Source organism: Pezoporus flaviventris, unplaced genomic scaffold (genome assembly GCF_033815535.1).
Source record: "Pezoporus flaviventris isolate CSIRO_AGI_PZ_B2104156 unplaced genomic scaffold, CSIRO_AGI_Pfla_v1 ptg000009l, whole genome shotgun sequence".
Taxonomy (NCBI): domain Eukaryota; kingdom Metazoa; phylum Chordata; class Aves; order Psittaciformes; family Psittacidae; genus Pezoporus; species Pezoporus flaviventris.
In genome coordinates this window covers 5,585,253-5,608,576 of record NW_026892557.1, presented here as the reverse complement: position 1 = coordinate 5,608,576, position 23,324 = coordinate 5,585,253, and the positions used below count along the sequence as shown (strand labels likewise).

At 42.2% G+C, this 23,324-nt stretch overlaps 1 protein-coding gene and 1 long non-coding RNA gene across 3 annotated transcripts in view; one reads left to right on the top strand and one right to left on the bottom strand.

Annotated features, from left to right (window-relative positions):
• The window catches only part of SKI (SKI proto-oncogene), a 97,933-nt gene that overhangs the window by 3,869 nt on the left and 70,740 nt on the right, over positions 1–23,324 (top strand). The window lies entirely within an intron of this gene.
• Positions 12,777–20,289, bottom strand: LOC133267810 (uncharacterized). The gene is made up of 3 exons (XR_009742864.1): positions 19,951–20,289; positions 19,724–19,851; positions 12,777–12,845 (listed from the first exon to the last, which is right to left on the bottom strand). It is a non-coding gene; the product is annotated as an uncharacterized LOC133267810 (long non-coding RNA).

Here is a 23,324-nt window from a genome sequence, read left to right as displayed (position 1 = left end):
CAAAAGTAAGAAATCTCCAGATTTTTTGCTCAAGAAAAGGTACTGTGTTCCTGGCTTGGCCATTTACAGAATTTAATTAATATCAATGTTGGTAGAGGTGCACTTTCCTCTTCTTCCAAGGCTTTAAAGCATTCTGTTCAGTTAGATGATTTATCCCAGATGAACTTGCAGGTGGAGAACAAGAGAAAACTACGAAGTCTTGGCTTTGCCTGAGTTTTTTGGTGACCCTTTAATAGGTCCTAGATCAGAACATGGCAAGAGCTCTTCCCCCCGCCACCCTCCTCCAAAATCTGCACGCAGCACAGCTCTTCTTGCAGAGGGAATTCAAGATCCTTAATACTGGACACCAAAAATTATGCTATCTATTGCACAGAATATGGTGCCAGAAATCTGTCATGATAAGATGTTACAGTCTCCTGCATAGGTTCATTTGGGAAGTGGCAAGGAATTTTATGGGGAAGAGCAGTGGCGAATATGTGCTCAGATGATGGGGTAGGGAAAAAAGAATGCTTTGTCATACACCCAGAGCAGGACTAGACTCAAGTTTCAAGGCTTTAGCGTCGTCTTCATGGCTCTCCTATTAATGTGTTGCAGTTTTGAGGAGACCCTGGCAGTGCTGGCAGAGTTTTGTCTGCTTATCCTTCCTTTTTCTGAAGTCTTTTTTTCCATTGGGCTCAGCTAGCGGATATCATATGCTAAGGTCATTTGTGTTGTAGGAGTGTGTGCAGATAATTATGGAGAGATTTAATCAGGCTCTAAGATTGGTAGACTGTGGCTAGGGGCAAGTAGCGTTGCAGTAAAGTTTAGATGCCTAGTAAGGAAATGAAAGGATGGTCCCATGACTGTGTGTTCGTGTTAATTCCTGTTAGTCCCTGTGGGTTTTGTGTGTCTGTTGGGCTCTGTGTCTGTCTGTCTCTGTGGATGAAAGGGTGAAGCATATGTGTCTTTGTGGTGGTCGTCCTTTTTGATGTAGATCTCTGCGTTGCTTTGTTCTGTTTTATACAGAGGTGTTGGTAATCTGCTGTGACAGATATTCAGTCCTCTCTCTACTTTCAAGAGTGGGCTTTTTATCAGATTCTGAATTTATTTATTTATGTATGTGTATACACTGCTTTGTGTGATGTGCTTTCCCTGGGCTCCCTCAGTATGTTGGTAGCATGGGATTCATATGACCGTTTAATGGCTGTTTGAGCAGCAGTGAATTTTTTTATCTTTTTCTGTGTCTTCATGAGGATATGCAATGAGGTGTATACAGTTCTGCCAGCACAGCTCTGCCTTTTAAGGGTCTGACTTAAATGGAGGAGCTGGGTTGGCACAAGCCCCCGGTGCAGACTCAGCGCAGTGGCAAACCTGCCTTTTTCCCTCTCCCTTCGTTATTTAGTTTCTTTTCCCTATTTATTTTTTTTTCCCCTTGGTGTGGTTTTGAAGCATTGCTACACAGCAGAGCTTTACCAGGTACTGCGTTCGTGACATACCCTCTACATGCATCAAGTACCCGTTGTACACATCTATCTGTCAGTAGCCAGAGATGTATGCATAGATGCAGATACATTGTCTCTCAGTCAGCCTGGTTGGGTGAGCAAGATGCGTGTTGCTTGGTCTTGCCACTTGCAGAAGCAGCTTTCATCTACATCTGTGTGAAGTCGGCAAAGGGTCTTAACCAAAAATTGGAGAGAGTTGTGACAGCTGAGCCCTCACTACGCAGGAACCACAGAGGCCTCAGGCGCTTCCTTAACCGTCTTCTAAAATTTAGATTTCTGTATCCTCACTGTTCATCCATGGATTAATGATTTACCTTCTATAAACTCCTTCACTTTCCTGCCACTTCCCAAAGCTATGTGTCTTTCCTTGAGCCATGTGATAACTTCTCCATTTCCCTATGTATCCTTCACTGGATTTTCCACCTTTTATGCTCATGCAGGGTTTTTCTCTGCTTTACCTTCTCTCTGGTCTTTTCAGAGTCTCTGTACATCAGCATGGCTTTTACTTGAGTGAATGTTCTGTTTCCCTGCCCGTCTCATTTCATCCATTACTGGTGTGAAGAACAACCATTACATTCTGGGAAGTTTCTAGAAATGTCAAACATGAATAACCTCACAGGGTTGCAAAACAGGGTCCTAGAAATCCATCCTCAGTGCCAAAGCCTTGTTCTTGAGCTCAGCAGCTGGTGCATGTTGAGCACCACTTGCTTGGTGTAGATAACAGCCTTGGTGTGTGTCTCATGCAGTCTTTCCACGGCTGTGTGAGACAGCGCTGTGCCTTCTGAACATCAGCATGCCTCCTCTAGGATTGAATGAGTTCAAAAAGCAGGCCTGAAGGCTTTGTGGGTTGCTGTTTGCAGTGAAGGAGGGTGGGTTCAGCTGTCTCTTTTGAGCCCTTTTTGTCTTTTTTTTTTTTTACTTATTGAACCGAGTGACATTTGTCAGTGCTTTCCTGTTCCTACCTGTGTGCCAGACAGCTGTACTTGCAGTAAGGCTGGATGTGATCAGAGAATGAAGGAGCTCTTCTTGCACACGTGTGAACACACCCACACACGCCAGAGCTGCAGCATTCCCACGGTTCCAGTCCCAGCAGCGCTTCTATGAAGTAGCTGGAAGCTAGAAGCGGCATTCTGGGTACTGACACACAAATGAGCACAGGAGGCCTCCCACCTGATTTCACAATGCCTACCAACCTGGCGCTGCCACAACACGCAGCTCTCTCAGCTGGAGTAGGGTTTAGCCAGGTCAAGTGTGCAGCCAAATCAAAGGACAGAAATTGCTGCGAGTAGAGTAGTGCAGTGCTGAGGTGTGGGGTGGCTGTGGGCGTTCAGGGGCTGCACAGCGACTGTGCTTTATGGCCATCTGAAATCCTGCAGTAGTAGAGCTGGAAGGCATATATTTCTGTATCCTAAGGTCCTGCCTCCTGCCAGTAGTAACCTTCTTTATTTGTTATACAGTATATCTTTTATATATATATTTATTTGTTAACAGTATATCCAACAGTAGGTGTTGCAGAGAGACTCCTGATTTTATCCACAATGTATTTATTCTTTTTGGAAAGAACTAACTTGATAAATACTCATGGAAAATTTTGCTGGAGACCGGAGAGTTCAGTTGTTTTATCATGGAGCAATGAAGTCATTTGTCTTCTTACCTCAAGAATTATATTAGAGACCCTTCAGTAAAAATTTTGATGTCCCTAAACAAAAAACGTTGAAGTCTTGAGGCAGTAACTTAGTTCAGAATCCTTTTACAGCTTACAAGCTGAACTTCAAAACAGACACCACGCTTAAACAAAGCCCTGTGAACCTGAGGAAATGTTTGTGTTCAAGCAGACATCAGCACTTTTTTCCCCAAGCTTGCAAACAGTTCTACAGATGTTGTAGATCAAGAACAAAGCAGCAGGTACATGCATGTGTGTTAGACAAAGAATATGCTGCAAATGATGATCTAATGATGTTGAGTCAACTGTGGCTCTCTGTTGGCCCAGAATAGTTCCTAAGCTCCTGAATTCAGTTCTCCTGAATTAGGGAGGGAATCACATGCAGTCTCTTCTTTTGCAAATCGCTGCCTAAAATGTTTGAACATCTGCCTCTCCCTTCATTGTCTGGGCTGTCTCTCTTGCCTCTCCATTTCTGTGGTTTCGGGCTTGGGCGTATGTTCTGCCCAAACAGTAGCATGCTTTGCAGATGTATGTCAACAGAGCTGATTTTTGGATGTGTGAGGAGCCCCACACCTGGTCTCTGCCGGGATGTGAGTGTAGTTATTGGAGCTGGGGCTGACTGACCAGCAAAGGTGTGTTTGCACTTGCTGAGAGGCGTGTTTAGATCCTTGTTGTAAAAGCATCTGGAGATGTCTGTGTGAGGCTGCTTGGAGCATGTCTAGACAACACAGCAATTAAAATCCTGGCAGCCACTTGGACCTTATCTACACCTTCCTGGGTTCTCCATGCTGCTGGAACGAGGGGAACTTAGGGGATATATTGAGGTGGTTGAGCCCAAGCAAGATGGGGGTATCTAAAGAGGTGAATTGTCCATCCTTACTGAAAACTCATGTTATTCTTGTCTATCAGCAAAGTTATTTTGGCAAGGTCAAGGACTTTGAATGGCACTGACTGCAGTAAGGAGTGGGCAGGCTGTCTATGGCTGGTGATAACTGATGAGAGGAACTCACAGTGCTGGCTTGGCTGGCCAAACTGCTTTGCCATCACACAAAGAATTGCGTCTCAATGTGTGCAGTACTTAGACCCAGAAAATACTTCAATTCTCACCTTTTGTGTGATTTTTTTAATAGGCAGACTTTGGAATTGACAGTATCCCTCTTATTTAGAGGGAACCGTCTTGGAACAGTTATGCTAAATCCAATGGGGGATTCTTGGAAAGAAATTAGAGCTTAGGCAAAAGTAATTTAGGCTGAACTGTAGAGAATCTATCAATAGAATACTATCCATTACTAACGTAAACTATTTTAGCTGAGTGGCCATAGAGCACTTAATTCAAATTGATCTTTGTGTACAGGAAGCATTACTTTAAAATGTAGTAATATAGTGTGGTTTTGTTTTAAATTTGTCAGTTATAGCATGTGTGTGTGTGTTGATGATATGCTTTATTAGATAATATCTAATTCATTTGTATGTGTTTTTTGAATCTGTGATTCTGTGAATTTGGATAATCTACATTAATAAATCTGCACATCTTTTTGGGGCCGTTTCACTCTCTCAGTCCCTAACATAGTCAATATATGTTTCCGGAAAATAATTACAAAGAAGCAAGTTTGCTCTGGAAGGATGTGCAAAGGAAGTCCCTTCCTTTCCTTGTATAGCCTCATATGTCTTATGTATTTCATTGTCAGTGCAAAGATTCAAATTCAGTTTATTACTGAAGTCACCCATTCCCATGTCTTCTGGAATGCACGAGGTTAATCTGAAGGTTAGGGCTCTGGGGCTGGTCCTTCAGCTCTCACTCCAGCAGTCAGCCAGTGTAGTAATTGGAACCAGTTCACCCACAAACCACAGAAGACTTGTGTATGTTTTAGACTTCTTCCTGTGTGTTGACTGGCAGTCACAGAACAGAGGGGCAGATTCTGGCCCAGAACATGTCAGTGTTGGGACAAAGGAGCTTCACTGATCTTGTGGGCCTGTTCTAGGGTTGAGGGCAGAACCCACAGTTCTGCTTCTGCAGTATTTTAATTTAGCTCATTGATGAGCTTTTGTTTTATTTGATGGTCCTCTGATCTGGATAGATCTTACTGGATGGGGTGGTGGTTTCTGCAGCTGCCAGGGTTCAGACTAAAAGGGTTTTGTCTGCTGGTTGCTACTTGCAATTGGATTCTAGGGGTGAAAGCCTGCTGGCTGATGGTGGTGGGCTCCTCAGCACCCAGCTAATTATTTTGCCTTGACTTTGGTTGGATGAGGTAACAAAACACTGATTCAAATTCAGGCTCTGATCCTGTCAGTGTTTGTGGACAGGGCTGTCCTGGAAGCCAGTGGGAATTCCCATGTGTGGAGCTCTTGTCATTGACTTCATTGATGGTTTGGTTGCTATCACATAAAATTGGGCTTTTCTAAGGACTGGGTGTGTATTAATACAACCTGATAAGCTGCATGGTCATATGATCTCTTGAACAGGTCCTGCCTCCCTTACTCATGTGAAGTAGTCTTTCCTTGGTTTACCAGTCTTATTTAAAAAGTCACGGGAAATGGACACGAGGATAGAGACTCTGTGGATATGTAAAAATTGCAGCATCATTCTGTATGCCGGAGGTAAACAGCAAAGGAGCTAATCAATAACTTGGTTTCTGGCTTTGTTGTTTATTGATTTATGTACAGTTACCTTTGCATGTGCTTTATAGAAAATGTGACTTGGTTTTCTGTGGTGTGTTTTTTTAGGTATTGTTTTAAATTGAAGCTGTTTGTGTTTCGGTGTGGAAATCAGTTGCACTGGAAGCACAAGAATTGCTTAGGCTTTACGGAATAAAAGACAGCAGCAAGGTTAACAAAATAAGATCCAGCGTAGTGCTTGTGTTTTCCTATGACAGATTTCAGTGATAAATTCAGAAGACATGTACCCTGTGCTTTGTTCTTCGTTCTCTGCGCAGTCAATGGTATCGTTTTAGAGAATAAGGTCATTGACTTGGATTGCTTCTTGGTTTCTCAACCCTTTTCACCAGCCAGTTTGTGTAACGTCTGTCTGAAACGTTGAGTAAGGGCATTGAAATAGCAGACAGGATATCAAGTGTTCGGAAGTCTGGGTTAAGTCTAAACAGGCAGCTCTGGCTGGTGAAAGGGGAGCAGCAGCCCCTGAGCTCGGTAACACATCCGTCTCTGTGGCAACAGCAGACTGGTCTTTGCATCCCTGTTGCAGCTTCTCCCCTCTGCTCCCTTCACACCCCTGTAATTAATTGTGTGTGGGTGCACATCTTTTCTAGAGATGCGTCTTGATTGTTTCTTAGTGGCACAGAATTGTGTGTAATAATGTCTCTTTCTAAGGATTGCATAAGTTGAAGCGGATTTCTCCACTGGGAGAATTATGCAAGTTTAAACTGAAATGTATTTACAAAGCTCTTATGTATGTGCTTTCTGACTCTCAATGCAGAAGGTGATTTATTTGCATCCTTAATTGGACAGCATCTGTTAGGATTGGAAGGAAACCCATTCCATATAATTTCAGTCATATCCTGCATTTTTATGAAGGCCCCTACCCCCTTCTGCTCCCTATATTACCTGTTTTAGAGGCTCAGATTCTTCATGTCCAAGGCAGGGACACCTTCCACTAGAGCAGGTTGCTCCAAGCCCCTGTGTCCAACCTGGCCTTGAACACTGCCAGGGATGGGGCAGCCATAGCTTCTCTGGGCACCCTGTGCCAGTGCCTCAGCACCCTCACAGGGAAGAGCTTCTGCCTAAGAGCTCAGCTCAGTCTCCCCTCGGGCAGGTTAAAGTCATTCCCCTTGGCCTGTCCCTACAGGCCCTTGTCCAAAGCTAATCTCCAGCTTTCTTGTCAGCCCCTTTAGGTATTGGAAGCTTGTTACAATCCAAAGAATTAGTTTTGTGTGGCTTTTTGCTTGTTTATTTTTTTGCCACAACAGTAATTTTTGCAAAATGGGTAAAGCCATATCTCATCTTTGGGCCACATTCAGCAGTAGACAGAGTAGAAGTGGGAAGTGTTGTGAAGTACTCTGTTACACTGTTCAGTGGATTTGCACAATTTGTTCAGAGGCCTTGGTCTTCACAGCAGAGCAACCCAGGAGTTCCCTTTCTAAAGCCTGAATTTTCTAGAAACATTTATGTGAAAATGTTTTCTTATAATTGCTTAATTGATGCTTCTCTCAGCCCAGTTGATTCTAGAGGACAGATGGCATAATATTATTAAATTACTGTATTTTAATTATTCTGTAATTTTTAATTATTAAAGCTCTAAATACAAAGGGAAAAAGAAAAAGTAGTGATACAGGGGGAAAAAGGAGTAGAGAGAGTTGGCAGTGCTGTAACTCCTATTGGCTTGTGTTTCCCATATTACCTGCATCATTTACAGCATTGTTTAACTTATCCATGTGTCTCTTCAATAAATCTGGTCTCTCTGAAGTTTTGGTGACAACTAACCTAGCTGTGCTGAGGCAGGAATGGATCTGTCTGCACACCTTGAATTAGAGATCAGGCACTCAGCGCTTTGTGGCTTTAGCTTGAAATTCAAGTTGCTTTGAGTCATCCCTTTCCTCTTTTGTTTAGGTGGAGAAAAGGAGTGGCTGGGAAGGGCCTGCAGCTAAGAAAAGAAAGCATGGAATTAGGTTTTAGAGATGTTAGTCTTGGCATTTGGGACATTTGCATTTGTACTGGTTGTCACACTTTGCTTTATTTTGAGTTTAGCAGTTCACTGTTCAGGATGAAAAATGTTACATATCTTTTTCCCATTTACGTGACACATGCTTACTACCCTGCAAGAGCAGGAAGGAGCTGGAGTATGAGCTGTGGTTTCAACCAGTTTAGTAGTAGCAGCCTATGGATTGTCCTACCTATAGTTTCCATGCTGTGGTGCACAACTGACTCGGGTTTTTTTCTGATGGCAGCTTCTAATTTTATCAGCCAGAAGACAGTCCACTCTTCAAAATCCAAAATGAGTCAATTGAGACCAATTCCTAAGAAGGAATTGGACCTACTGCCTCTCTTGAATTGACGGGGTAGTTGAGGCAATGTTTTGCTCTGTGGTTTGACTCCAGTGAAGTCAATGGGCTTGGCCCAACTTTATCAAGTGCATCTTAAGAGTGGAAATTACTTGTCATAGCTTCTGAATGCAGTCACTTTCTCCTTACTGGTTATGATTTGGGGGTCAAGTTCTGCTGAGATTTTACAAGTGAAAATGTGAGTCATGTGCAGGGTTTCAGTGGCATTAGCTTTTCAGAAGTCTGTTTCAACATTTAAATTCTACTCTTACAAATTTACATAAAAATTGATAATTCAGGTTTGTAACAGTTTTTCAGATTTGCCCTCACTAGCTGGACTAATTTCTTGGTGCAGTTTGCCCTTATCACTTGATTTGATTTCAGTAGATTCACACAAAACTTGATATGTTTGTTTCTAAGAGGGACGTTCATTCACGTTCTCCTTAAAGAGCAGCTGGATCCTCTCTTATCCTTACATTAAAGTTGCTGTAGTTTTTGTGTAGTTTCTTTTCTTAATTAACCCACCCCCTTTTGAACTCCTTCACTGCCTCAGTCAAAACCGTAATCCCCTGCGACATCTGAATAAATTGCTGGAGATGGTTTGAATGTCACGAAGTGAGCATTAGATCTCAGGGAAGAGGAATATGGAGACCCCTGGATCCTGTTTCTAATAAATCTCTTAACTAGGAAAAGGTTGCTTGATTTTTTTTAAATTTTAATTTAAAAACCAGAAACAAATTTGGCTTTAAATTCTAATTGCAAAGGAAAAATTGAGTTGCTCCAAATTCACCCCACTATATCTACCTCAGTAATGATGAAAAAGAGGCTCCAAGCTGGTTTTGTGTAACTTCTGTTTTGGCAGAGGAGAGCTGCAGTTCTGTGGGTTAGATTGCTGTAAGGCGAAAAATGAATTGCTACCCTGGAAAAGCTTCTTAAATGGCTGGCATGGCAGAGCTGTGTTCCGAGTTGTAGTTTGGAGAAGTAAGTTCATCATGAGTAGCTCTGTGGCTCCTCTTCCTGCTGTTGTGGACACATTGGTAGCTCGTTGTTTCTGGGGGTGATGGTGGTTTTGTTTTCTGGTTTGTTGGTTTGTATTTTTTTTCCAGGCTCCTTGCCCGAGTGCATCTTGGGATTTCCCTTTTGCTGAATGAGCTGCTTGTGTGAGAGGGAGGAAGTGAGGTCCCTTCTGGATTAGGAGGGAATGGGGGTGGAGGGTGGGGAAATGTCCTGTTTCATATGCAAAGCACACTGAACTGGGAGAAAAAACCACATGAAAACCTTTTAAGAAAACCATCCATGTCACAGGCTGGTGGAGCAGCTGCTGGCTTTGTTAAGGAGAATATTAAGGTCTCAGAGACTTGCAGAACCTTTGGAAAATGAGATAAAGGATGGGATTTTTATTTTTTCTTAAGATACAAGCTGAGGCAAAAGAAGTAATCTCCTTATCAATATCTGAATGGAATGTAATATCAGTGATGTGATACCAGCTTACACAACAGTCAGAATCTCAGTGAGATACGCTGTTAGGGCTGCTCTCCACTTCCTGAGATTTTGAGTGTAAAAATGGTCCTGAATCTTCAGTTACATCAGTATTAGCTGTGTGCGTTTTGATTGCCGTTAAGTTTCTCCTGCTTGGTCTAGTAAGTGATCTAGCAAAAGAAAAAAGTAGCTCTTCTGACCTTAACAGCTTCAGCTGAGAGCAGTAAAACCTGTGCAACAGAAGAGCAATCTGGTTGAGAAAATGCTGCTTTTTTTTCTTGTATCAGTGATCGACATCAGGAATTGGATGGGAAAGTTTCCATAACACTCAAAGTGAGGAGGGCAGCTACACTTTGCCTGTAGTCTCCAGTCCTCATCCCCATCTGGGTTGGGTCAATAGGAGATCAATTAAAATAAGATTATGGTAAAAAAAACCAAACAAAACCCCAGACCCTTGCTTGCATTTGTCCTGTTAAAGATAAAATAATGCTTAGTGTTAAATTCCATTTAATATATAATGCAGATGCAACTCCCTAGCTCTTGCCTTTTTATTACTCAGTCTCACATGTCCAAGCAGACACCACTGCAGAGCATTAGTCTGGCTTAGGGCTGCAGTGTCTGTTGGAGTTGATGACAGTGTGGTATCAGCATCATCTACATTATTGGCACGAGCAGTGCGAGGCTGACCCTGTGGTCAGTCCTGTCGTTGTTCTTAAGCTTGTATGTATTCTAAAACATGATTGCTTCAATTCCTGGAATAAATGGGGCTGCCATTAGATTAAAAAGTTTGTTCTTGGGTTATTGGTATAAGAAGCCTCACTTGAAAAAGGAGGCTATGAAAAGGAGCAGCTCGCAGAACTGCCCTTTTTGTCAGGATATGCAAGTAGTAAACTTGATGGCAATCTCACCTAATCCTGTCTTACTAATGGTGCAACTCTAGGCATCAGAAGCATTCTGATGTTTGGTGGCTGAATTATAAAATCCTTTTGCATCAAGATAAAGAAGCTAAATGTCTTTTGTATTGCTTTTATTTTTCTAATTTAGAAGATCAGAAATGATAGAGGTTGATAATGTAATAATGTTAACACTTCAGTCACAGAAATATCTCTGTTGCACAAGTACAACATTCAGAGACAGAAGGAAGTGCTCTGCTGCAGGCCTGGCAGGTTTCTGGTTTGTATGCTGAGCTCTTTTTTTGTACAACATTTCCAAATGCTAAAGAATCCCATCCTTTAAAAAGGGAAGTATGGCAGCATCATTTCTGCAGTGGTTACCTCCCAAAAGTGAGCAGATATTAACTTCTGCTGCAGTATCTGCCTGTGTCTGGTAACAAGCCTGAAACAATGAGTCCATTTTATGTTGGGAAATTGTGTTCTTGACTCTTAGTATTTATCCACTTAAAGAAAGAAAATCGTCATCTGACATCCTTGGAGCAGTGCTTCTGTCAGACTAGTTTCGTCCTGCACGCTTCAGGTCATTTATGAACCATGTAGCTGGCAGATAATTGCATGTTTTCCTTGACTTGATTTAATCTTGGAGTCAAAGGGTTTTTTTCCTGCCACAGATCTGAAAGTTTTCTCAAACCTTTCTTAAAATTCACACTAAATTTAGTGGCAGAGGCATGCAGACATTGACATTTTTTCTCCTACAGTGATTGAAATGAAGTTATTTGGGTTTTTTGTTTTTTTTTTTTTTTTTTAAGCTGAAATGGATTCTCTTGGATGTAAACCCATTTTTGGGAGTAACAGCTGTGCGTATGAGCAGGCAGTAATGATCACAGGTTACAAGTAGGGGAATAGTTAGCATGGCTATAAAACATTTGCTGTAATTCTGAACGTTGCTGTTGGAATCACTTATGTTCTAATGTTCTTAACAAAAGAATGTTGAAAATCTCAGCTGAAATTTTCTATTTCATTCAGAATCTGCCATTGCGTTTTCTCATTGCCCTTGGTTGGTTTTACAGAGCTGCCTTTTGCACAAGGAAGTGCTTGTGTAATGCCCAAGCCATTCCCATTCCTCAGTGAATGATATGCAAATCTAGTCAATTAAGCAGGGGGGATTTAATTAGCAGTTTAAGTTCATGTGTGAAGTGTCTTGCCTTAATTACTTAACAGTTTTGTTGCAAATTTGCTGAGGGTTTTTTTTTCCCCACAGAACTATCAAAACTGTGATTTTTTTTTTTTTTTTATTTTTTTTTTTTTTTTTCCCCCCTTTCTTTTCTTTCTTTCATTTTTGGTAACTTTTTCAACTCTCAAGTATTGCCCAGTCCCTATGCCTCCTGCGTTGCTCCTGTGTGTGCATCCCTCTACTCAGAAAGCTCTTGTCAGAGCTGCGGGGACAAAGCAAAACTCTATTGTCTCAAGTAGAACAATATATTTAAAAAAGAAAAAAATAAGGATTTTTGTTCTTCAGATATGGAATGAAAGGCCTTTTTTTTGTTTTGTTTTTTTTTTCTGTTGTTGTTGTTTGTACTTAGATGACACCATTGTAGTAGTATCTGTGTAATAGTCTAATATGATTGCCATGCCTTGTATTGAATGGTGGCTTTTGTTTCCTATTCTGTCTGGCCAGGTTGCTTTTCTGCATCACTGCAGTGTCAGTTTGTTGCTGTATCAGTGGCGTTGCAGTGATGGTGATGCAAATAGCTCAATGATAATACAAACAAGAACACTTCTGGCTTTTTGTTATACACCTTCTCATTTGAAATATCTGAGCATGTGAGAGCGGCACCATTTGATTCTGTGGTTCCCAGGCCATCCCTGCCATTTGGAGTTCTGATGGGGCTGTCTTGTGGCTTTGGATTTGATTTCTTAAAACATTAAGGGTGGGAAAATGCGTGATGGAAGGTTGTGGTATTGCCCATTACTCTGTTATCACTCATGACTTAAATATGCATCAGTTCTGTAAGACAGGTTATCAATTGCTGTTTTTAGCAATTTAGCTATATCACTTCTCGGTTTTATATTGACTGTCACTCTGTATTGTTTGTAGAGGTCTGTTTTGGAAAAAACCCTTTGTTCTAAAAGCCCAGTATGCATTTTAGATTGGGAAATCACACACACAAAAAATCCTTGGAGCTCAAATGGGTTGCTCCATAGTCTGGCCCAGGTCCATCTGATTTAAAACACTCAAATTCCAGCTAGATGTTGGTTCTTTTCTTCCATTTCTGTCTTTAATCCTCCCTTCTCCCAGTGTGAGAATCTCTGGGAATGGTATAACTAAGGCAAAAACCTGGGAGACAGAAGAAAAGAGATTAATTTCTATAAATGCCTCCCTCAATAGGCCCAAATCACATCTGAATGTGTCCCAGGACAGATACAGGTATGTTGCCTTCCCTTCCCAGCACAGCACGGCAGATGGTCTGGCTGCAAAGAATCCTGGCATGTTGCAATTTTTAGTATAACTTGGTACAGTTCTGTTTTGATACCCATTTTCATCAACAAAAATAGTATTTATCCCTATGATAGCAGATCTATCAAAGCCAGATATGAATTGCAAAATAGAGTTTGTCATCTGTTGTCGCTGGCATACTGGCTCTAAAGGATAACCTGGCTTTCATGCTCTTAGCCTGTAGGTATTTCTCTCTCCCTCACTCCCACCTCCTCTCCTGAAGTTGCCCAATACCAAGGTGCTGCTATAAATGCACATAGCCAAATAGGATTGGTAACTCCTGAAAAAGTCTGAGGATGTTTAGCCGTGAAGCATCTTGGTCCTCAGAGGAACTACAGTATGTGGCCAGTGTTCCTATGGTTCCTTAAGGGACCCTGTTCTCATTATGGTGAACCACTGCTCGTTTCTGTAGTTTGGATACACAATAGAAATGCTTGGGAAGTCAGGGAAGAGCGTTGGGTGGCAGGATACTGAGCTGGGCTTGCCTAAGTGAGCACTTGGGAGTACATCTGGTGCTCTGTGGCTTCACCAGTAGTTTCTTAGGATGATAGGCTGTGTGGCTTTTATGGTAGAAGGGGTTTTATTGCATCTTGATTCCATTGCTGTAGGATGTTGGAGAGCCCTTCTCTGATGGACTTAAAGTGTCCCACATCTGTGTCCCACAGCAATATGCTGATGGTGATTCTTTTTTACTGCTTGTCAGCTCCAGTTTTGGGTCAGTGAACGTGAGCATGTACGTGTATGAAGGAAAGGCCTGGAAGGAACAAGAACAGGATTGTTACTTAGTCCGCTACGCCACAGATTTGCAGGTATTACCCAGTGATTGTTTTAAAGGATCTGTTCTTTAGGATCTGACGACAAAACTTCTTGGTTTTCCACCAGTACAGTTAGAAATTTAGCTCATTTGTCTTCTACAACACACAAACTGCCAGTAATGTCACTCTGCAGTTCATGGTGTAGTGGTGACATCCTCAGTTTAAAGCTTTTTGACTTGAAAATGGGCTTTCTACCAACCAGGAGCTCGACAGATGAGAATAAGGAAGTACTGCATTAGTTCTGGTGACTAGTTCTTGCATCTGTGCATCTGTAGAGTATAGATTTTAAATAATTTAAGGCACAGATTACTGCCTGCAGTAGCTGTGTTGTTAGAATCATTTCAGTCAGCAGACATCCAGACTGGGCAGAAGGCAAGGATGCTCAGGTTTCTTTCAGATTCTTTGATTAAAGGATCTTAAAGATTTACTGCAGCACCATATGATTGGAAATTCACCTTATTAATAATTCTTTTTATGAAAACAGAAGAAACATTTCTGAACCAGAAAACCAGAACTCCTCATTCCATATCACATCTCTTTGTAAATTGCTTTTGTAAAGCAAAGCTGTGGTGTAGTTTTTTTTGTCTTCTTTTTTTTTCCCCTTTCTTTCTACATCTTACAAGTGAGGATTGAAATCCCGTATGTATCTGCACCACCTCAGCCCCCAGGATTAGTGGAAATCACACACTTCTAAAAATGTATTGATAAAAACATCCACCTTTTCATTGGATGTATTCATTTCTTAGTTTTTTTCTGTGCTTTTCCAAACTAGGTTCTGGAGGCTCTTTCTTCAAATTTGATATTATTGTTAATCTTAAGATCTTGCCTCTGTGCAAGGCTGTGTTTTAATAGAATTTCTCTCTGGTTCAGCCAGGGCAACCCTTTTGTTGCACTTTCTTTGGGATAATGTTCCCATGTGCTGCAGAGGTGCTGACACATGACCTCCTTACACATAGAAAATCCTAAATGTCCTGCCCCTTGCCAAACCCGTCACACAACTGCCCATCACCCCCTTTTCAGGATCCCAGATGGTAAATAGCAGCAGGAGGTGAAAGGGGAGCTTTGTCTCCATTCTGAGTCCTGTTTTAAGTATTCTGTGTCTGTCTGTATCCCTCTGCTTTTCCCACTCTGCCCATAAATTAGCAAGCCAGCTTTTCTGACAAGGGAAGACAAAATGTCCATAAGCTGCAGTAGCATCACCTACTGAAGATAACATCTCTGAACAGTCCTTAGTTTCATTTGATTTGATTGCGATCTCTTCTCTATTTGGGTAGAATTCTGTCTGGCCTGCTTGCTACAGTATTTAGGGAGATGCAGCTTGTACTGTGTATCAGGCTGCAATTGAAGTTTACCTACAAACTAAAAAAAGCAATCCCTCCAAAACCACCCCCCCAGACCCAAAACCAAACTACAAAGATCTGCTTGTCTTGTTCTCTTGGTTTTTAAAGCTGAAATCACAGGAGGAGCAGCAGTTTCTGCTAGATGGGGAGCACCAGGAGCAGCTGGCTTTGAGTGTATAAAGGGATTTATCAGCCAGGCAGAGAAAGTAGCAGAGATGTGGCCAGAGAATGCAGTGCAGACAGAGCTGCTGTGCAAATCTGTGACCGTTCTTAGAAGCTCTGCTTTGCTCCTAGGGTTCGCCAGGCAGGATATTGTCTCTGCACACTCTTTCTGTGGAGTTCCCCTCAGTGGCAACAGTTTCCTCTTACTTGGTGCAGGAAAGATGATGTGGGCTGTTGTGCAGGGGGGCAGTTGTGTGGAATAAACTGTGCTGGTGTTGCTTCCGGAATAGTCTTGGCAGTATCTGTACTGAGATAGATGATAGCTTGGTATTTGTGATTGGGGTAGTAGGTGTGAGTGACATATAAAATGTATATACGTTGATCTCCCAGAATGAGGTATCACATGAGGTAGCCGTGTGTTCATCCTGAACCTGAAACGTGGCAGCTCTGTCTGAGATTAGTCTTTTCTCTGACCTGGACTGCAGCTGACATAACAACTTTCCAGTTTCAGCTGGCTGGAAATGAGACACTGGTGAACTGAAATACTGAAGGCTTCATGGAGTGGGAGTGCAAGGCCTGTTTACTCTCTGGTACCTGAAAGGGGTATTCGTTTTTGTTTGTTTGATTTTACGTTGCAAATATTGCTGTAGAAATCCTGTGTTACTGCCAAGTTCCTACCTAGCTTTGGGATGCCAAGTGATTGTCAGCTGGGAAGCTGCTGGGAGGGTTTTAAAGCAGTATTGCCTCTTGCAAATGCCATGGCTCTCAAATGTAGAATGAATTCACATTGGACCATTTTTTAATGAGCCTTCATTTTTAAGTGATGAGCAGTGTTATGAGGAAGAGAGCTCTTCCTCTGTTTTCTGGGTAAGAATATTCTGCTTTCCACATTGTAAGTTAATTAGCAAAGGTCTTTTCCTCTGGAATCTCCTGCATTTCTCCTGACCTGTAATTCTATGTATAGTCGTCAAGTAAAATAGATCTGATGAGCTCAGTTCTGACACGTTGTGTTTTGACAGTACATTTTGTTTGTACTGAGTCAATACTTTCAAAGCTGTAGTTGCATGGTCACTTTAATTTGATATATACCTACTTGCTGCCAAAACTCCTTTTGGCTTCTGCCCTAACACCAGCCTACTGTTCCTGTCACCTTCTTTGACTGTCACTAGCGCTTTTATGGCTGCACAATGTGCAACAGCTCACGGGGGAATCAATCTGCCTGAAAATTAGTCATTATATAAGGGAGAGTCACAGAAATTAACTAAACAAATGTGCTGTTGAGTGTACAGAAAAGGTGAGTCAGGGTGGGCTGGTTGGTTTATTCACTGGTATTACATGGTATTATTTCTGATTGCCAAAGGTAGGAAGGTTTCAGTTAAAAGCGGTTTAATCGTAGAACCAAACAATATAAGGGACAGTCTCACAATGGTGCGAGTGTGAATTAAATAGAATCAAAGAGTACTTCTTTAGGCCTAGCTTCTTTAAGTTGTTAAACTTTTGTGTAATAGACGTGGCTGCTAAAGATTAGGTCAAGTGTCTGTTCTTTAACACCTTATTAGGCTGTTGCTCTCAACGATGAGCTGCTGGGAATGCTTTTTTTTCTTTTTTTTTTTTTTTTCTAAGAAAGGCTTTTGATGGATGAAGATGTAAAATGAATAGAAATAGTGTCTCCCTCTTCCTCTTTCCTCCTACTCGGCGCTCACACACAGTCAGCCCTGGGGTCTTTTCTTTCTGTGTGGTTGGCAGAACAGAGAAAAGGAAGAGAGAGAGGTGGAGACTGTCTGGGACCCTGGTGCTGTCAGGAGAAGAATAGTGGTGCTGTTAGCGCTAAATCTGAAGGGACAAGCTTGTGTGTGTATGCTGCAGCAGCCAGTGGGCTGAATTAGTGGCCTTTAGGCACTGCTAAGAGGCTAATTGAGTCACTGGTACTTGCTGATTAAACCAGCAAATCCAATAATGGATGGATGTGCATGTTTGTGTTTGGTTCTGTGCTCTGAAAAATAATGCAAGGTTTTCCTTAACCCTTTCCATTTTGCTCAAGTTATGCAGTAGCTTAAGGAATATCAAAGCATCTAAATAAATGTTTGGGGGAGATCTATTCTTTTCCTCCTGCTCTGTGCAGTGGGATTGGATGAGAAGGCATTACATCAGTTCCAGTAGCAATTGCTGAACTCTACCATTTTTTAAATTGCTGTCTTAAGTGAGCCTTTAGTTTAATGTGGGATAATCCAGATTGTGAGGTAACAGAAGGTGAAGAACTGAAGCCGTCCATGATGGATGATGCATCAATGCCATGTAGGGATGGCAGGTGAAGCCTATGTTGGAATTTTGGTGGGCATCCACCTTGAACCACTCCACCTTTCTGAGTTGTGTTAGCAATGCACAGGTGATGGTTGCACCACTGTCCTGGGTTCAGCAGCAGCAGTCATTTTTCTCCTTCTTAGTAGTTGGTGCAGTGCTGTGTTTTTTGACTTTCAGCCTGGCAACAGCGCTGATAACACCAATGTTTTTAGTTGCTGCTCAGTAATGTTTACTCTGACCAAGGACTTTCTGAGTCTCATGCTCTGCTAGGGAGGAGGGGAAGCCGGGAGGGAGCAGAGACAGGACACATGACCCAAACTAGCCAGAGTGGTATTCCATAGCACAGCACGTCATGCCCAGTATATAAACTGGGGGCAGTTCCCAGAAGGGCTAGATCACTGCTCGGGTCGGGCTGGGTATCGGTTGGTGAGTGGTGAGCGGTTGTGTTCTCTTCCCTTATTTCCCTTATCATTATTATTATTGGTGGTAGCAGCAGTGGGTTTGTGTTATACCTTAGTTACTGGACTGTTCTTATCCCAACCTGTGGGAATTACATTCTTTTGATTCTCCTCCCCATCCCTCAGGGAGCAGGGGGGAAGCGGGGGGAGTGAGCGAGCAGCTGCGTGGTTCTGAGTTACCGGCTGGGCTTAAACCACGACAACCACTGCTGCTGAGTATCTCATGTAGTAAACGCATAAACAGCTCAATTATCAGGTATAAAGATCAGGATCAGAATGTAGGTAAAGAAAATTCTAGTTTTGTGTGTGGGTCATGGGGGGAGTACACAGAGAATCTGCAAAGCTGAACTAAACTTTAATACACCCTTACATTATATTTTCTAATCCACTGTCACTCCTGAAATCTGCCCACAGGCTCAGGGCCTGCTTTGTTTTTGCCCAGGGTGGTTGTTACGATGATTGTGGCTTGATTGACTGCAATGGAATTATTCTGAATTCAGAACACTCAACTGGAGAGCAGAATTAGCTTCTTGTGTTTTCCTTTGAAGTATTCAGTGCTGCTGTGCTGAGGGCATATTGCTTTCAGTGATTCTTTCTCATTGCGGTTTTAACGTTTAAGGAGAACAAGATGCCTCTCCATCTAAACCAGAAGGACATGGATGAAAAAATAGGAAGACTCATAGAGGCGAATGGTGGGTTCAGAACCTTGTGAGTCATTGCAGGGAGATTGACAGTTTGGGAACATGAATGTGGAGGAGTGAGGATGGGATGCTCAGGGGCTGATGAGATAAGGGAGTCTATAGAATGTCAGCAGAGGGGTCAGCAGCAGCGGGCATCTCATTCCAGAGTTAAACTTAGGCATTGGGAAATGGCATTCCTTGATGGCAAACGCAATCTGACAGTTCTCAGCTAGCTACAGTATTCACCTCCTCCCTCCCCCCCCCCAACTGCATATCAGTGGATGCTTTGGAGATCATGTCTGTTCTTGCCTTCAAAGCAGCAAGAAGAAAATATTTAAAGCCACAAGCACACCTTGGAGACTGCAGGGTAAGTCAGGTTAGCAAGAAATTTCCATGTAAGTTGTGTCCCTGTTCAGGCAGCTGAGTTCTTTCTTCATGTGGTCAATGTGTTTTACCTCCTATGCAGAGCTTTTTGCAAAAAAAAAAAAAAAAAAGCCATATGTAGCTCTTCACTTCTGTCTGTCCTCCTTTCTTTTCTTTCTTCTTCTTACTGTGCATGTGAAAGAATTCACTTCTGTTCGTGGGCAGGCCTGGACTGGATCAGCTCCTGGAATTAGCTACACAGGAGTTCATTCATTCCTCCTCTGAAATTACTTGGTGTTTGCTAGGATAACTTGTTATTGTTATTACTGAAGGTGCAGGGAGGTAAGACTGCTTTAGTGGGTAGGGCAGAAGATTGAGGCAAGAGAATTTTTTTATAGTCTCAGCTCTTGACACCATTTCACTGGATGACCTTGGGCAAGTTACTTCACTGTGAAAAAGGACTAATAATATTTACCTCCCTGCCCAACAGGGGTCTTAAAGAGGATTTCTGTGAAGCATTTTTGCATATATACAGGGTTGTATTATTGCTGAGAATTGTTGTTTCTTTATGAATATATATGAAAGGTGCTAAGACATTACCTCATCTTGGCAACTCATTACAGGCTTGTGGTTTCTCTGAATTGAGGTGGTGGCAGAGACAAGGAGTGTTGTCCCCAGAAGCTGTTGACATCCTCAGAAGAGAAAGTGGCAAACCCCATTTCTCCTTCCTGATTAGCACTGTGTTAAAAGAAAAATGTATTTATTCTGAGCATGCAGCCCTTTTGGTAGCATTCTGGGGAAGGGGCCTAAGAAGGCTCCTTTTGGACTAAGTATGTATTATTTTCTGTAAAGCTTTTTGTGAGATCCTATAATGCAGCTCTTCGTGCTGAGGGAGAAGGGGAGAAATCATGATGAAACATTGTGTTATAGTTTTATTTTTGACTCCTGATGACTGGGCTTTGATGGGGGACTCGGCATCACAGAGACCCACAAGGAGGTTGCACAAGCAAGGTCACTCTTGTGGTGTCCAGGAAAACTTACTCTTTCCATCAGTACCACAGTGCAGCTGTGACAGTGGTCATCACTGGGAGGGTTTCCAGTTTGTAAGGGAAAGAAGGATGTGATCCTCATCTGATTTGGTCTTTTACGTAGAGTAAGCAGGAGCATTGCAGGGAGATCATAGCAAACCTGTGTTGTTGAGGGAGCATTTCCTTTGGCAGAAAATAAAAACCATAGGCATAAGGTTGCCTATGCAAACCGTGATGTGCTGCGGCTCAGAGTGACTTGATACAGCCATGACCTTAGACTGAACTACTGCACTGATCTGTAGTGGTGTTGGTGCCCATCCAGCCACCCACTGCTTATTTTACCATATATATGTATTCCCAGATGGCATGTGAAGAATTAGTGGCATTGAATTTGGGCCTCTGGCCGTTACTCTTGAGCGCTGCCAGTATTTCATCAAGGTTCAGTTGTCCTGTCTACTTAAAAGGAAAAAAAGAAAGGCTTTTTGTTTTGGGTTGTCACAGGCCTCCATGTTTGGGTTGAAGCTGTTGACGGACAGACGTGTATGAATACCGAGTGCTTTGTGATAAATGTTGCAGCCTTGTGGTTTGCAGATCTTCTCAGGTGATGTGAGTCAGTTGTATAATGACAGCTATCAGATAACATCTCCTGTCCCAGCTCAGAGTGAGCAATCTTAGATTTTAGTCTACTGTGTTGGCAAGGCAAGTTTAGGTCAGATAGAAACCTGTCAAAAGCTCTGATCTGAATAAATAACTGTGCTTCCTCCTGTTCTGATGTCTTGTAGCTTGTGCTTTTTGGCCAGAATGTTAACGCTCATCTCTAGGATCTCCTTGTATTCACTGTACACATTGTGGGTAGAATGAATTAAAAAGTGAGCTTGTGGCATGAAAAACATAAACTGGTGTGGAATGGATGTAGCATCACTGCTGTTCTCAGGAGTTTGTTAGAAATTTCTAGAGGGCTCCTGTCTCTTCCACAGGTCCAACAAGTTGAAGGGTTCAAGAGATGCAATGGACTTTCACACATTTTAGGGGGAGTGCTGTGATAAAATAATTGGGTTTCATTACATTAGTAAAACATTTAGTGCTCACTCTTCCCCTCTAAAAACCTGCCAGAATACCTTCAGGAGTGGACTTCTCAGCATGGCTGCCCATCTCCATGTCCCTTTTCTGGGACTCATCCTTGCAGCTGGTTTTCAGCTCAAACTCAGCTGAGACTTCCTGGAGTTCTGCACTCGCTCTCAGGGCTTTTTAGTCCAGCCTTTTGACCAAAGGCTGCTGGGGGTTGTCCACTTTGGTTACAGAAACAACTTTATTTTTGAGCTTTACCACAGAAGCTGTAAACCAGAAATGCTTCATGTGAGCAGGTAGTGTCCAGTCTCCAGCTGAATCCCCTGCAAGATTCTGAGCTGGGATCTCTGTGCATTGATTCCCTAGTTGACAGGGCCATCCATTGTGCTCTTTGTGTTGTAGGTTTCTTCGTTTCCTTAAGCCATATTTGTATTATTGTTTCTTTCAACACTTAAATGTATTTTTATTCTGTGCATGTGACTTCTAAGCAGATGCGTACCTTTATTCAGAGAAACATACTTAGAGATTTCATGTGGGGTTTCTCCATTTTGTGTGTGTTAATGTTTGCAGGGATGGAGTATGTTGTAAAGTGTGTGTTCTTAAAGCTCTGTGCTTGTGTGGTTTAAAATGAATAAGCTTTACCTTTCAAGCGAACAAGCATGCTAGTATCAAGGGTTTGTGAATTATAAAAAATCCTTTATATGTATAAACCACATTATCTACAGGTTTATCTCCATATTCAGATTATTGTTTGGAGAAAAGAAAGTTAATTTCAGTAATGGAAATGAAATTAAAACTTTTGTTGTTGTTTTGAGGGAAGTAGATCTCTCTTGGACACAGAACATATCTTGCACAGACTGCACGCAGCATGCTATGTGCAGAAGAGAAAAGCCTGGTGGATTTTTCAGTAGAGGTAGGAGTTTCTGGATGAATTCTCTTCATGTTAAGGTCGGGAGGTGTTTGTGGTTTGTTGTGGCTCTGTGTGCTCTAACCATGATGCCTGTATGGGTGTGTGATCACAGCGAGGTGACCTGTGCTAACAGCCAGATGTTACAGGGCTGTGGTTGGGGCTGGTTGAAGGATCAAGAAATTGTGTTTAACCTGTTCATTTGTCTCCTGCCCCAACGCATTCTCTGTTTTGTATTGTAAAGACAGGTCTTCATGGATCTACCATTTTAAAACTGCATCATCAGGAGGTTTCAGGTTGATGATTTGTGTAAATCGGAACTTTCCAGCTAGTAAAAAAGTTTCACTTGAAGCAAATACTTTGTTTCCTTGTTTTGCACGCAAGTACAGTGATTAGGTCTTCCTCCCTGTGTTCCTGGCTGGCTTTTCACATTGTCATGTTTGTATTTGCAGTGAGATAGGGATGTCACTTATCACCTGATTCTCCTATGCAAAGGGCTTGTCAGTCAGCTTTCATCAGAAGTATCTTTTTGTGAAGTACAAAAGATACTTTTCAATACACTTATATGCATTTTGTGGCACTTTTGCATCACCTTTCTACTCAAGTGGCAAAGGGAGTTGAGTGTAAATGGGAAATAGTTTGTACATATTAGGAGTAATACTGCCTTGGAAGTGCCACACATAAAGTGCAGATGATTATTGTAAAGTTCTCGTTCTGGTTTGAGAAGCAAAGAATTATCTTTGAAAGAAGAATATGGGCAATTATTCTGTATTAAATGTGCTTTCTTTGTAAAAGAAAAAATGGTAAAGCACTTGAAGATGCACTGGCATGAATGGTGCCATGAAAGGAGAAGTCTATGGCAATAGAAAGGAATTTTGCATGTTTCTGTCCAGTGAGAGGGCTGCTCCGAACAGAATTGGATTGTTTAGTTGAGATGATTCTTGTTCAAGAAAATCAAAAAGGCTTCACTCCTGTCATAACAGAAATGGGTCACTGTCTTTTTTAACTGGGTCAGAGGAGTTTCCCGCATAGGAGGCTCTTACCATGTTTGGTGAGGGTGAAGTGTTGGAACAGCCCAGTCCTGTTAACTCTTAGTGCAGGGTGCTGCACTGTCTGCACGAAGTAGTCACGAGGAAACTACCTGCCCTGATAGATGGAAGTGTTTTCTGGTAACTTACCTGGGAGCTGGTCCAGCTGA